Raw genomic sequence first — 10891 nt, 5'->3', positions numbered from 1 at the left:
CTTTCTCATTCTTTCCCTTTTTTTTTTGCTTTAATTGTATTTGCTTCTTCAAGGTTTCCATAATTTCAAAAGATTTCACAAGATGTACTAGATGAAAAACTTCAATTAAATAAAGTCAAATGCAATTGAGCAACAATTAACCATACTAGCTTTCCAATACTTGTATGCACATGCTAAGTTCTTGTTTAATTCCTTGTTTGTTTATGATCATGATGCTTTACTGCTTTTGAACTCACAGAATTCAAGTTGGTAGTTATAATGTCACAGCAACATATTACAAATCAAGATTCAAGCTATGCTTTATTCATACACACATGTAAACAGAGAAGATAATAAGACAGTCATGCAATTTAAGTTCTAGAAACAAATGAGAAAAAAAAAGAATTCTACAACCTTGTAGTTTATCTTCATTAGTGTTGTCCTTTTTCCTCTATTCTTCCTCTTTCCCTTGCCAAACTCAGTATGCTTGTTCATCCTCAAGCAATAATTAGAACAGTGGCTATGGGGCTAAGATGGATCATGAATGTCTTGCATAATGAAATGTTAGTAGTACATGTGTTGCAAGCAAGAAAAATTTAAGATAAAAATCAAGGCACAAGAGACAGAGACATGTGATTGCAAACTTAAGAAGGTGAGCACAATACATTGCATAAAAGATAAGTGGCACACCAAACTTAGTGTGACACTTTCACTTGGAATCAATGCAAGTATCCAGTAAAGATTTGAAGCAAATTGTGTTGCATAGCAACACCAAACTTAGAATGCAATCTTATGTCAATTTATTTGAACTAAAACCAAGCAAATGAAACTGTTATTTATTAAGTACAATCACCAAGCCAAGAATTTGTCATTAATAAAGCTCTCTTGGTAATGTATTAACAAACACAGTAAATAAGCAAACTAAAATGAAAGCATTTAAAAACAGAAAAATGACTAAAGAAAGTAGAATAAAAAAGTGTCAAATTAAAAGAAAAGAAAAAAAAATAAAACTGCAGAGGCATTATGATTATGCAGACAAGTAGTGTTGCTTGAATGAATTGCATAGAAAATAAGTGGCACACCAAACTTAGAATCTTGGTGTGTCACCTTTGGTGGACGAAATTGTGATCACTACAACTTCACACAACTAACCAGCAAGTGTACTGGGTCGTCCAAGTAATAAACCTTACGCGAGTAAGGGTCGATCCCACAGAGATTGTTGGTATGAAGCAAGCTATGGTCACCTTGTAAATCTTAGTCAGGCAGACTCAAATGGGTATAGATGATGAATAAAACATAAAGATAAAGATAGAGATACTTATGTATATCATTGGTGAGAGCTTCAGATAAGCGTATGAAGATGCCTTCCCTTCCGTCTCTCTGCTTTCCTACAGTCTTCATCCAATCCTTCTTACTCCTTTCCATGGCAAGCTCATGTAGGGTTTCACCGTTGTCAGTGGCTACCTCCCATCCTCTCAGTGAAAATGTTCCCATGCTCTGTCACAGCATATGGCTAATCAGCTGTCGGTTCTCGGTCAGGCCGGAATAAAATCCATCGATCCTTTTGCGTCTGTCACTAACGCCCCGCCTGCTAGGAGTTTGAAGCACGTCACAGTCATTCAATCATTGAATCCTACTCAGAATACCACAGACAAGGTTAGACCTTCCGGATTCTCTTGAATGCCGCCATCAGTTCTCGCCTATACCACGAAGACTCTGATCTCACAGAATGGCTGGCTCGTTTGTCAGACGAGCACTCGGTTGTCAGGCGATCAACCATGCATCGTGTTATCAGGAATCCAAGAGATATTCACTAAGCCTCGTATGCTTGTAGAACAAGAATGGTTGTCAGTCACTTTGTTCATAAGTGAGAATGATGATGAGTGTCACGGATCATCACATTCATCAAGTTGAAGAACAGGTGATATCTTGAAACAAGAACAAGCGGAATTGAATAGAAGAACAATAGTAATTGCATTAATACTCGAGGTACAGCAGAGCTCCACACCTTAATCTATGGTGTGTAGAAACTCCACCGTTGAAAATACATAAGAACAAGGTCTAGGCATGGCCGAATGGCCAGCCTCCCAAAGTGATCAAAAGATTCCAAAGATCAGAAGATCCAAGGATCAGAAGATGAAAATACAATAGTAAAAGGTCCTACTTATAGAAAACTAGTAGCCTAAGGTGTACAGAGATGAGTAAATGACATAAAAATCCACTTCCGGGCCCAATTGGTGTGTGCTTGGGCTGAGCAATGAAGCATTTTCGTGTAGAGACTCTTCTTGGAGTTAAACGCCAGCTTTTATGCCAGTTTGGGCATTTAACTCCCATCTAGGTGCCAGTTCCGGCGTTTAACGCTGGAATTTCTGTAGGTGACTTTGAACGCCGGTTTGGGCCATCAAATCTTGGGCAAAGTATGGACTATCATATATTGCTGGAAAGCCCAGGATGTCTACTTTCCAACGCCGTTGAGAGCGCGCCAATTGGGCTTCTGTAGCTCCAGAAAATCTACTTCGAGTGCAGGGAGGTCAGAATCCAACAGCATCTGCAGTCCTTTTTAGTCTCTGGATCAGATTTTTGCTCAGGTCCCTCAATTTCAGCCAGAAAATACCTGAAATCACAGAAAAACACACAAACTCATAGTAAAGTCCAGAAAAGTGAATTTTAACTAAAAACTAATAAAAATATAATAAAAACTAACTAAAAGATACTAAAAACATACTAAAAACAGTGCCAAAAAGCGTACAAATTATCCGCTCATCACAACACCAAACTTAAATTGTTGCTTGTCCCCAAGCAACTGAAGATCAAATAAGATAAAAAGAAGAGAATATGCAATGAACTCCAAAAACATCTATGAAGATCAGTATTAATTAGATGAGCAGGGCTTTTAGCTTTTTGCCTCTGAATAGTTTTGGCATCTCACTTTATCCTTTGGAGCTCAGAATGATTGGCTTCTTTAGGAACTCAGAATCCAGATAGTGTTATTGATTCTCCTAGTTAAGTATGATGATTCTTGAACACAGCTACTTATTGAGTCTTGGCTGTGGCCCAAAGAACTCTGTCTTCCAGTATTACCACCGGATACATACATGCCACAGACACATAATTGGGTGAACCTTTTCAGATTGTGACTCAGCTTTGCTAAAGTCCCCAATTAGAGGTGTCCAGGGTTCTTAAGCACACTCTTATTGCCTTGGATCACAACTTTATTTCTTTCTTTTTCTTTCTTTTTCTCTTTTTTTTTTCGGTTTTTTTTTTCGCTTGCTTTCTTCTTTTTTTTTCTTTTTTTTGTATTCACTGATTTTTCTTGCTTCAAGAATCATTTTTATGATTTTTCAGATCCTCAGTAACATGTCTCCTTTTTCATCATTCTTTCAAGAGCCAACATCCATGAACCACAAATTCAAAAGACATATGCACTGTTCAAGCATACATTCATAGAACAAAAGTGTTGCCACCACATCAAAATAATTAAACTGTTATAAAATTCAAAATTCATGCAATTCTTTTCTTTTTCAATTAAGAACAATCTCTAAGAAAGGTGATGGATTCATAGGACATTCATAACTTTAAGGCATAGACACTAAGACACTAATGATCATAAGACACAAACATAGATAAACATAAGCACTAAAATTCGAAAAACAAGAAAATAAAGAACAAGGAGATTAAAGAACGGGTCCACCTTAGTGATGGCGGCTCTTTCTTCCTCTTGAAGATCCTATGAAGTGTTTGAGCTCCTCAATGTCTCTTCCTTGTCTTTGTTGCTCCTCTCTCATGATTCTTTGATCTTCTCTAATTTCATGGAGGAGGATGGAATGCTCTTGGTGCTCCACCCTTAGTTGTCCCATGTTGGAACTCAATTCTCCTAGGGAGGTGTTAACTTGCTCCCAATAGTCTTGTGGAGGAAAGTGCATCCCTTGAGGTATCTCAGGGATCTCATGATGAGAGGGGTCTCTTGTTTGCTCCATCATTTTCTTGGTGATGGGCTTGTCCTCATCAATGGGGATATCTCCTTCTATGTCAACACCAACTGAATAACAGAGGTGACAAATGAGATGAGGAAAGGCTAGCCTTGCCAAGGTGGAAGACTTGTCCGCCACTTTATAGAGTTCTTGGGCTATAACCTCATGAACTTCCACTTCTTCTTCAATCATGATGCTATGAATCATGATGGCTCGGTCTAGAGTAACTTCAGACCGGTTGTTAGTAGGAATGATTGAGCGTTGGATGAACTCCAACCATCCTCTAGCCATGGGCTTGAGGTCATGCCTTCTCAATTGAACCGGCTTGCCTCTTGAATCTCTCTTCCATTGTGCGCCCTCTTCACATATGACTGTGAGGACTCGGTCCAACCTTTGATCAAAGTTGACCCTTCTAGTGTAAGGATGTTCATCTCCTTGCATCATGGGCAAGTTGAATGCTAACCTTACACTTTCCGGACTAAAATCCAAGTATTTCCCCCGAACCATAGTAAGATAATTCTTTGGATCCGGGTTCACACTTTGATCATGGTTCTTGGTGATCCATGCATTGGCATAGAACTCTTGAACCATCAAGATTCCGACTTGTTGAATGGGGTTGGTAAGCACTTCCCAACCTCTTCTTCGGATCTCATGGCGGATCTCCGGATATTCACCCTTTTTGAGTGAAAAGGGGACCTCGGGGATCACCTTCTTCAAGGCCACAACTTCATAGAAGTGGTCTTGATGCACCCTTGAGAGGAATCTATCCATCTCCCATGACTCGGAGGTGGAAGCTTTTGCCTTCCCTTTCCTCTTTCTAGAGGTTTCTCCGGCCTTGGATGCCATAAATGGTTATGGAAAAACAAAAAGCAATGCTTTTACCACACCAAACTTAAAAGGTTTGCCCGTCCTCGAGCAAAAGAAGAAAGAAGAGAGTAGAAGAAGAAGAAATGAGGAAGAAGGGAGTGGCTTTGTGTTCAGCCAAAGAGGGGGAGAAGTGGTTTGAATTTGAAGGGTGAGGTTGGTGGGGTTTTATGAAGGATGGATGTGAGTGGTGAAGAAAAAGATGGGAGTTGATAGGTGAAGGTTTTTTTGGGGAAGAGGTAATGAGGTGATTGGTGACTGGGGGAAGAAGAGAGAGAGTGGTGGTGGGGTAGGTGGGGATCCTGTGGGGTCCACAGATCCTGTGGTGTCAAGGAAAAGTCATCCCTGCACCAAATGTTGCTCAAAATCACGTTTTGAGCCTTTTCTGGCGTTAAACGCCGGGCTGGTGCCCATTCCTGGCGTTTAACGCCAGGTTCTTGCCCTTTTCTGGCGTTTAACGCCAGTCTGGTGCCCCTTTCTGGCGTTAAACGCCCAGAATGGTGCCAGACTGGGCGTTAAACGCCCAACTGCTAGACTCACTGGCGTTTAAACGCCAGTGAATTCTTCCTCCAGGGTGTGCTGTTTTTCTTCCTATTTTTCATTCTGTTTTTGCTTTTTCAATGGATTTTGTGACTTCTTATGATCATCAACCTACAAAAATCTTAAAATAACAACAGAAATAGATAAAATATAATCATTGGGTTGCCTCCCAACAAGCGCTTCTTTAATGTCAGTAGCTTGACAGAAGGCTCTCATGGAGCCTCACAGATACTCAGAGCAATGTTGGAACCTCGCAACACCAAACTTAGAGTTTGAGTGTGGGGGTTCAACACCAAACTTAGAGTTTGGTTGTGGCCTCCCAACACCAAACTTAGAGTTTGACTGTGGGGGCTCTGTTTGTCTCTGATTTGAGAGAAGCTCTTCATGCTTCTTCTCCATGGTGACAGAGGGATATCCTTGAGCCTTAAACACCAAGGATTTTTCATTCACTTGAATGATCAACTCTCCTCCATCAACATCAATCACAGCCTTTGCTGTGGCTAGGAAGGGTCTACCAAGGATGATGGATTCATCCATGCACCTCCCAGTCTCTAGGACTATGAAATCAGTAGGGATGTAATGGTCTTCAACTTTTACCAAAACATTCTCTACAAGTCCATGAGCTTGTTTTCTTGAGTTGTCTGCCATCTCTAGTGAGATTCTTGCAGCTTGTACCTCAAAGATCCCTAGCTTCTCCATTACAGAGAGAGGCATGAGGTTCACACTTGATCCTAAGTCACACAGGGCCTTCTTGAAGGTCATGGTGCCTATGGTACAAGGTATGGAAAACTTCCCAGGATCTTGTCTCTTTTGAGGTAATTTCTGCCTAGACAAGTCATCCAGTTCTTTGGTGAGCAAAGGAGGTTCAGTCTCCCAAGTCTCATTTCCAAATAACTTGTCATTTAGCTTCATGATTGCTCCAAGGTATTTAGCAACTTGCTCTTCAGTGACATACTCATCCTCTTCAGAGGAGGAATACTCATCAGGGCTCATGAAAGGCAGAAGTAAGTCCAATGGAATCTCTATGGTCTCATTTTGAGCCTCAGATTCCCATGGTTACTCATTAGGGAACTCATTGGAGGTCAGTGCACGCCCATTGAGGTCTTCCTCAGTGGCGTTCACTGCCTCTTCTTCCTCTCCAAATTCGGCCATGTTGATGGCCTTGCATTCTCCATTTGGATTTTCTTCTGTATTACTTGGGAGAGTATTAGGAGGGAGTTCAGTAACTTTCTTGCTCAGCTGTCCCACTTGTGCCTCCAAATTCTTAATGGAGGACCTTGTTTTAGTCATGAAACTTTGAGTGGTTTTGATTAGATCAGAGACCATGGTTGCTAAGTCAGAGGAGTTCTGCTTAGAGTTCTCTGTCTGTTGCTGAGAAGATGATGGAAAAGGCTTGCCATTGCTAAACCTGTTTCTTCCACCATTATTGTTGTTGAAACCTTGTTGAGGTCTCTCTTGATTCTTCCATGAGAAATTTGGGTGATTTCTCCAAGAAGAATTATAGGTGTTTCCATAGGGTTCTCCTAGGTAATTCACCTCTTCCATTGAAGGGTTCTCAGGATCATAGGCTTCTTCCTCAGATGAAGCATCCTTAGTACTGCTTGGTGCATTCTGCATTCCAGACAGATTTTGAGAAATCAAATTGACTTGTTGAGTCAATATTTTATTCTGAGCCAATATGGCATTCAGAGTGTCAATCTCAAGAACTCCTTTCTTCTGACTAGTCCCATTGTTCACAGGATTTCTTTCAGAAGTGTACATGAATTGGTTATTTGCAACCATTTCAATTAGCTCTTGAGCCTCTGTAGGCGTCTTCTTCAGATGAAGAGATCCTCCAGCAGAGCTATCCAAAGACATCTTGGATAGTTTAGAGAGACCATCATAGAAAATACCTATGATGCTCCATTCAGAAAGCATGTCTGAAGGACATTTTCTGATCAATTGTTTGTATCTTTCCCAAGCTTCATAGAGGGATTCACCATCCTTCTGTCTGAAGGTTTGGACTTCCACTCTAAGCTTACTCCATTTCTGAGGTGGAAAGAATTTTGCCAAGAAGGCATTGACTAGCTTTTCCCAAGAGTCCAGGCTGTCTTTAGGTTGTGAGTCTAACCATATTCTAGCTCTGTCTCTTACAGCAAAAGGGAATAGCATCAGTCTGTAGACCTCAGGGTTAACCCCATTAGTCTTGACTGTGTCACAGATTTGCAAGAACTCAGCTAAAAACTGATGAGGATCTTCCATTGGAAGTCCATGGAATTTGCAATTCTGTTGCATTAGAGAAACTAATTGAGGCTTAAGCTCAAAGTTGTTTGCTCCAATGGCAGGGATAGAGATGCTTCTCCCATAGAAATCGGGAGTAGGTGCAGTAAAGTCACCCAGCACCTTCCTTGCATTGTTGGCATTGTTGTTGTTCTCGGCTGCCATGTGTTCTTCTTCTTTGAAGAATTCGGTTAGGTCCTCTACAGAGAATTTTGCCTTAGCTTCTCTTAGCTTTCGCTTCAAGGTCCTTTCAGGTTCAGGGTCAGCTTCAACAAGAATGCCTTTGTCTCTGCTCCTGCTCATATGAAAGAGAAAAGAACAAGAAAATGTGGAATCCTCTATGTCACAGTATAGAGATTCCTTGAGGTGTCAGAGGAAAAGAAAAATAGAAGAAAGAAGAAGGAGAAGAATTCGAACTTTAATTAGATGGAGTTCGAATTGTGCATTAAGGAGGAGTAGTACTCCATAAATAGAAGGATGTGGGAAGAGGGGAAGAAGATTTTCGAAAATTCAATTAAAAAGATTTTGAAAACATTTTGAAAAATTGATTGATAATTTTTGAAAATTCAAAGTGAAAAAGAAATCAAGTGATTTTTGAAAAAGATTTTGAAATTTAGAAATTAAGAAGATTCGATTGAAAACTATTTTGAAAAAGATGTGGTTAAGAAGATATGTTTGAAAAGATTTGATTTGAAAACAATTTTAAAAAGATATGATTTGAAAACAATTTAAGAAGATTTGATTTTAAAAATTAATGACTTGCCTAACAAGAAAAGATATGATTCAAACATTAACCCTTTCTCAACAGAAAAGGTAACATACTTGAGATGTTCAATCAAATCATTAATTGTTAGTAAGTATCTTTGAAAAAGGAAAGAAATTGATTTTGAAAACATTTGATTGAAAAGATATGATTTGAAAAAGATTTGATTTTGAAAAACTTTGAAAGCTTGAAAAAAAATTGATTTTGAAAACAAAATCTTCCCCCTAGTGCCATCCTGGCGTTAAACGCCCAAAATGCTACCTTTTTGGGCGTTAAACGCCCAACCAGGTACCCTGGCTGGCGTTTAAACGCCAGTCTGTCCTTCTTCACTGGGCGTTTTGAATGCCCAGCTTTTTCTGTGTAATTCCTCTGCTGCATGTTCTGAATCTTCAGTTCCCTGTACTATTGACTTGAAAATAGAACCAAGATCAAATAAACAAGCCATGCAAAACACCAAACTTAAGTGTAGACACTAGACTTCAAACAAGAAACATAAAATATTTTTGGTTTTTATGATTTTTATAAAATTTTTTGTGCTTTTTTCGAAAATTATATGGAAATAGAAAATAAAGTTTCAGAATCCTCAATTTGGATTCCAGGAATCATTGCAATGCTAGTCTAAGACTCCGGTCCAGGAATTAGACATGGCTTCACAGCCAGCCAAGCTTTCAAAGAAAGCTTCGGTCCAAAACACTAGACATGGCCAATGGCCAGCCAAGCCTTAGCAGATCATTGCTCCAATAGCAAGATTGATAGAAATCAACAAGCTATTGTGATGATTAGTTGAAACCTCGGTCCAATAAGATTAGACATGGCTTCTCAGCCAGCCAGACTTCAACAGATCATCATGAAACACTAGAATTTATTCTTAAGAACTCTGAAAAAAAATACCTAATCTAAGCAACAAGATGAACCGTCAGTTGTCCATACACAAAACAATCCCCGGCAACGGCGCCAAAAACTTGGTGGACGAAATTGTGATCACTACAACTTCGCACAACTAACCAGCAAGTGTACTGGGTCGTCCAAGTAATAAACCTTACGCGAGTAAGGGTCGATCCCACAGAGATTGTTGGTATGAAGCAAGCTATGGTCACCTTGTAAATCTTAGTCAGGCAGACTCAAATGGGTATAGATGATGAATAAAACATAAAGATAAAGATAGAGATACTTATGTATATCATTGGTGAGAGCTTCAGATAAGCGTATGAAGATGCCTTCCCTTCCGTCTCTCTGCTTTCCTACAGTCTTCATCCAATCCTTCTTACTCCTTTCCATGGCAAGCTCATGTAGGGTTTCACCGTTGTCAGTGGCTACCTCCCATCCTCTCAGTGAAAATGTTCCCATGCTCTGTCACAGCATATGGCTAATCAGCTGTCGGTTCTCGGTCAGGCCGGAATAAAATCCATCGATCCTTTTGCGTCTGTCACTAACGCCCCGCCTGCTAGGAGTTTGAAGCACGTCACAGTCATTCAATCATTGAATCCTACTCAGAATACCACAGACAAGGTTAGACCTTCCGGATTCTCTTGAATGCCGCCATCAGTTCTCGCCTATATCACAAAGACTCTGATCTCACGGAATGGCTGGCTCGTTTTTCAGACGAGCACTTGATTGTCAGGCGATCAACCATGCATCGTGTTATCAGGAATCCAAGAGATATTCACTAAGCCTCGTATGCTTGTAGAACAAGAATGGTTGTCAGTCACTTTGTTCATAAGTGAGAATGATGATGAGTGTCACGGATCATCACATTCATCAAGTTGAAGAACAGGTGATATCTTGGAACAAGAACAAGCGGAATTGAATAGAAGAACAATAGTAATTGCATTAATACTCGAGGTACAGCAGAGCTCCACACCTTAATCTATGGTGTGTAGAAACTCCACCGTTGAAAATACATAAGAACAAGGTCTAGGCATGGCCGAATGGCCAGCCTCCCAAAGTGATCAAAAGATTCCAAAGATCAGAAGATCCAAGGATCAGAAGATGAAAATACAATAGTAAAAGGTCCTACTTATAGAAAACTAGTAGCCTAAGGTGTACAGAGATGAGTAAATGACATAAAAATCCACTTCCGGGCCCACTTGGTGTGTGCTTGGGCTGAGCAATGAAGCATTTTTGTGTAGAGACTCTTCTTGGAGTTAAACGCCAGCTTTTATGCCAGTTTGGGCGTTTAACTCCCATCTAGGTGCCAGTTCCGGCGTTTAACGCTGGAATTTCTGTAGGTGACTTTGAATGCCGGTTTGGGCCATCAAATCTTGGGCAAAGTATGGACTATCATATATTGCTGGAAAGCCCAGGATGTCTACTTTCCAACGCCGTTAAGAGCGCGCCAATTGGGCTTCGGTAGCTCCAGAAAATCCACTTCGAGTGCAGGGAGGTCAGAATCCAACAGCATCTGCAGTCCTTTTCAGTCTCTGAATCAGATTTTTGCTCAGGTCCCTCAATTTCAGCCAGAAAATACCTGAAATCACAGAAAAACACACAAACTCATAGTAAAGTCCAGAAAAGT

The 10891-nt window shown here is 40.3% G+C and overlaps 1 non-coding gene across 1 annotated transcript; it reads left to right on the top strand.

Moving 5' to 3' along the window:
- Positions 1-7265: 7265 nt before the first annotated feature.
- On the top strand, positions 7266-7373 carry LOC130953958 (small nucleolar RNA R71). Its single transcript, XR_009076117.1, has one exon. It is a non-coding gene; the product is annotated as a small nucleolar RNA R71 (small nucleolar RNA).
- Positions 7374-10891: the final 3518 nt, after the last annotated feature.

Source organism: Arachis stenosperma, chromosome 9 (genome assembly GCF_014773155.1).
Source record: "Arachis stenosperma cultivar V10309 chromosome 9, arast.V10309.gnm1.PFL2, whole genome shotgun sequence".
Lineage (NCBI taxonomy): Eukaryota > Viridiplantae > Streptophyta > Magnoliopsida > Fabales > Fabaceae > Arachis > Arachis stenosperma.
Note: the sequence above shows the minus strand (reverse complement) of the source record. Positions and strands in the feature narration are given on the sequence as shown.